The sequence below is a fragment of the Triticum dicoccoides genome, chromosome 7A, assembly GCF_002162155.2.
Source record: "Triticum dicoccoides isolate Atlit2015 ecotype Zavitan chromosome 7A, WEW_v2.0, whole genome shotgun sequence".
NCBI lineage: Eukaryota > Viridiplantae > Streptophyta > Magnoliopsida > Poales > Poaceae > Triticum > Triticum dicoccoides.
Window position 1 is genome coordinate 424,084,560 of NC_041392.1, and position 5,363 is coordinate 424,089,922.

Below are 5,363 nucleotides of genomic sequence, written 5' to 3' on the forward strand. Positions count from 1 at the left end.
ATGAAAAAGTGGTATTGTCCTTGAGAAGTGCTTCATTTGTGATGTTTTAAATATTTCCTTTCCTTTTTTTCGAGCAAACAGTGATGCTAGCATTTAGTAGTCCTCTTGTCTTTGCACAACAGGATCATCTTCCTCTAAAGAAGAATATGGAGTATGTGAAGTGACTAGTTCCGATTATGCCAGGATGAAGAAGCCATGTCTATCTTATCATCAGAAGGAGCAGTTGAAGGATGGTTACATTACTCCCCACAAGACCAAACTAACTTCAGCTCAGAAGGACTGACAAAATCTCCATTTTTTTGCTGTGATGCACGAGTACAATGTTGTTCTAGGATTCTTTTTGGTGAGTTCCATTTTTTTAAAGTGTGCTCTACATGGACCATGTATGTGCCTGTTGAATCTGTCAATTCATAGTACAGTTTGCTCTATACTAATCACTTTTTTTGTATTTGTGCAAACAGGGGTCTTAGCTTGATTTCAATGGGAACTGTACAAAATGTTCATGAATATATCAAATCATTCATTTCCACCACAAGAAAGGAGGTGCCGATAAGTTCAAGGTGTTGCAACATATAAGGGCGAAATCATACAAGCTACCCACGAATTTGGTTGATTTTGGTGGAACTGCACAAAAAGAACAGCTGGTTTATTTAGCACGAGGTTCCATGTCAATGTCCAAACTGATGGCAAACCCTGCCCATTCCACAATCATAGGCATTTGATATTTTGGAATGGGACAACCTTGTCAAATTTTGCTCATTGATTTTAGCAAGACATGTGTTTGATATTTTCGAATGGGACGCCCTTGCTGTCAACAGCATCGATCAATTTTTTCTTTATTCTTTAGTTGTGAAGTAAATATTGCCTCTGACATGTGAGTCGTTGAGATGCATAATCATCGATTGTTTTGAATGTCCTCTATGAAATTGCCAGGCATGTGTGTTTGATTGCAATGTACAGAAACGCTAAAAAGCTGCTCAAACTCTTTGTACTCCTTATGTTCCTTTTTACTTCGCACATTGTGAAAGTGCATACTTTTTTGTATAAGATTGATCAAAGTAGAGATACTTTGACTGCAGACAAAACTTGTATGCAGACTAGGAAGGACCGGAGGGAGTACATGTGAAACTGCTGCAAACGAGGTGATCACCCTGGGAAAAAAGCTAGTACGTATTGTTTTGCATGTTCATCCAATGCCAGTGATACAGGAATTTGAAGTAATCGAAATAAATTCATTCATACACGGTCGGATTTCATATAAACATGCCAGATTTCATTACATTTCATACATTCTTCAACTAGAAAGGGGTGCGTTGGAGGTATAATTAATTAACCGAAGCTACCCACCTGTGTCCCACTGAGCCGAACAGAAGATTCAGTGACTTAACTGCAGGTGCAGTTGCATAACTGACATGTGGCATGTTGGGCCACGTGTCAGTCAGCCAACTGCACCAGCAGTTAAGTAGAAGCGGCATTATTCTCCAGCAGAACTCCCCGACTCCATGTCGCTGCTAAGAAGCTAACCGGCCGTCAATGGTCAATCCGCCTAGCTTGGCTTCAACAGGAGGGTAGCGGCGGTGGCCTTACTTGGACCCGAGCGGCAGCGACCTACCGTGTTCTACTCTTCCTCGTTTTCTGTGTGGCGCGGCCTCGTTGGCAGCGGGGCGGGGCCTCGGCGGAGCCGGCGATGTCCTCTGTCTCGTTGCCGGCGGGCGGTGCCTCAGCGGAGCGGTGGAAATCCTCCCCCCCCCCCCATTGCTGGGAGGGTGGGGCCTTGGCTGAGCCGGTGATGTCCTCTGCCTCGTTGTTGGCGGGGCGGGGCCTCGGCGGAGCCGGCGGTGTCCTCTACCTCGTAGTTGGCGTCGCGGGGCCTCGACGGAGCAGGGCCTCGTCGATGCCAGCGGAGCGGAGACTCGTTGGAGCCGGCATTCTCCTCTGCCTCGTCCTTGGTCTCGCCAAATAGCACCTCGCGCGCTTCATCGCCCTCTTTGCTAGCCTCTTTGTAGGCGGCGGCAGCCTCCGCCAACCGCATGCGGTCCCGCCAGTGCTCGAGGCGGCCCTTGCGGGCGGAGTGGTACGAGTCGAGCAGCGCTTCCTACTCCGCTCGCTCCGCGGGGATCTGCTCCTCCGCCTTCAGGTGCTCCTGGAGGAGATGGTGGTTGTAGGCGGCGTCGGCCTGCGCCTCCCGGAACTGCTCCTGACGAATCTGCCTCACATTGTCCATATATTGGGCACCGGCCTCGCCAATGGTCATGGTGCAATGCACCAGCGAGGATGGCACGGAGGAGGGAGTTGGCGCCGTATCATCGACTACCATGTTCTCCATTGGGACGTCGTCGTCCTCCGGCTGCCTGCCGGCCAGCCGGTCGGCAACAATGGTTGCCATCTCCTTGTGGTCCGTCGTACGCCTGTCCCGAAGAGCGCTGGAGTGCGAGGAAGCCATGGTGGGCAGTAGTGGTGTGGACAGGAGAAAGGGAACGGATGCGGATGACTGCGGCTATGGCCGGCGCAGCAGTTTATATAGCAATGGTGGGCGGGCGGAGGGACGGACGTGTGGCGCTAGAGTAGCCACCTCGGCAACCGCGTATCATTAATGTGGGCGACAGATGGATGGACGGACGACACTTGTGTCATTTGAAGGCGGAGCAATCGCCTGCACTGGGAAGCGGGGTGGGCGGCGCTGACTATTTCGGGCGGAAAGCGCGCGCGGGCGAGGAGATGACTTTACTTGGAGAGGATGACAATGGGGACCCACCAGGTCCATAGCTTCACGTACGCAAGTGCCTCCTTATTATATATATATATAAACTATACTCCCTCCGTCTAAGTGAATAAGTCGCATTAGAAGGTGCATCACGACCTAGGTGCAAGCAAATTGGTGCAAAAGAAGAATATTTCTCTCTTCTAAACACAACATTTAATCACAGCAGTTAAGAGGATGCCTTATTAGCTACCCATGCAGGCCATCGTAATTCATAGCATGCAAAGCGATTTTATTTCTTGCCTAATAACCGCATGGACGTGCTGCATGCATTGGTCCTTGCCCGAGCAAAAAAAGGGAGGAAAGGGGTTTCCACAGGAGACAACAAGGCAGAGGTGGAAGCGCTCGCTGGAGTTATTTATTTTGCTTCCCACTGGTTTCATGATATCACGGTCCCACACCATTGTCAACCTATGTAGTACTAGTCAATAAACGAGAGAATTGCACACGAAGCGACCGACAGCTGGGACCAAGCAGCTCGAGCAGTATTTGTGTTTTTGAGGTGTGAGCACTTCAGAGTTTTTTGATGTTTAGCCCAGATATTAATTTTTCTCCTCTGAACAACAACGAAAACATCGCTGTAGGTATTAACTGGGCGGGCTGTGGCCCGTCTAGCCCAGGCCAGATATCCAGCCCAGATATTAATTTTTTTCAAGCTGAAAATGGCTAGCCCAGCTATACTTTTTTTAGGAATACCCAGGCAAGGTCAAGTTGTTATTCTCCGCCCCGCTGGGCTGCAAATCTTTCCTAGGAGGGATGCATTAGGCTTAACAAGAAAATGGGCTTTAAGAAATAATAAATGGGATGTAATTATAAAAACTGGGCAGTAACTATAAAAAATGCACCAAACACGTGATTACTTTATAAAATATTATTTTTGGATATTGAAAATTTTAATTTCATTAATTGTTGCGAGTGCAATGTTTCATTGGATTTTTACGTAATATAAATTTATATTGAAATTGTATTTAATCTGACTAGAAATTTCGGGATAAAAGTATTTCGGATCCCATCAAAATGTGGGAATTATTGAATTCTGTTTTGAACGGTTGGTTGAAATGGGTTGTACTTTTAACAAACTGTAAATGGGCTGTAGTAAATTCCATTAGAATTCAAAAATGGACTACACATTCTTACAAATCTCAAATGGGCTATAAGTTCTCTGCCACACACTTCTGGCCTTACTAAGTTGACGTGTCCCCTAAAAAACAGAGTTGACGCGTATGCAAGGCTTTGCCAACTTATAGTCAACACACGGTTCTAGCAGCAGTGGTCGTTGGATGTCCATCCAACGGATGCCGTGCTTCTTCTTCAATCTCGAATATTCTAGCTTCACCCGCCCAAAAAATGACTCCTCCCCCTGACATCTGGGGTGCACCGTTTCGGAAGCTGACCTGTGGGCCTACTAAGTTGACGTACCAAGGGCTTTGTCAACTTAGTCAATATAAATGATTCTAGCTGCAGTGACCGTACGATGTCCATCCAACAGTCGTAGTGCTTCTTCAACCTCTGGTCTTCTTGCTCCAGCCGCCCAAAGCAGCACCGGTCGTGCCGCCTACTCCTGCCTCCCATGGTCGGCTGTGCTGCCGTGGAGGCCTCACCGCCCCTACTATTCCCACCACTGGCCAGGCCCTGCGGCGACGGCAGCCTCACACCGCAGCCGAACGAGCGAACCCTCATATTCCTCTCCGCGTGGGCATCCATTGACGCGTCTTCATCGGCTCCGCATCGTCCCCTTCCTAGGCCTCGCCGTCATCCAGCGCACTGGTGCTCTCGGCGCGGCGTGGTCAACGTGGTCAAGGAACGACTTCCATCGGACGTGGACTGTACGTGGAGAGGCTGACAGCTGGGTCCATGGCGGCAGCAAGGAAGTGCCTCCTTATTACGTGGAAAATAATGATTCCTCCACCTGGCAGCAGGGACCCACAAGACAGGCCACCAGTATTTTGCTAAAAAAATCGTTTCCCCTTGACTGCTGGGACCCACTGGACGGGCCACCATATTTCGCGAAAAAATGTTCCCCCCGCTGTCAGCTCGGACCCACCGGAAGTGCCTCCTTATTACGCATAAAAAATGAATACTCCCCCAGCTAGCTGGGACCCACCTTGCTGGGAGGATGACTTGTGGGCCTACTAAGTTGACGGGGACGAAGGGCTTTGTCAACTTAGTCAATATGAATGATTCTAGCTCCAGTGACCGTACGATGTCCATCCAACGGCCGTAGTGCTTCTTCAATCTCTGGTATTCTTGCTCCAGCCGCCCAAAGCAGCGCCGGTCGTGCCGCATGCTCCTGCCTCCTGTGGTCGGCTATGCTGCCGCAGAGGCCTCACCACCCCCTACTATTCCCACCGCTGGCCAGGCCCTGCGGCGACGGCAGCCTCACACCGCAGTCGAACCAGTGAACCCTCGTAGTCCTCTCCGCGCGGGCTTCTACTGCCGCGTCGTCCCCTTCCTAGGCCTCGCTGTCGTGACCGCCGTGGTGCTCTCCGCACGGCGTGGTCAACGTGGTCAAGGAACGACTTCCATCGGAAGAGTACTGTATGTGGAGAGGCTGACAGCTGGGTCCACGGCCACAGCCCAGTTTTTTTGTGATTTGCCAAGT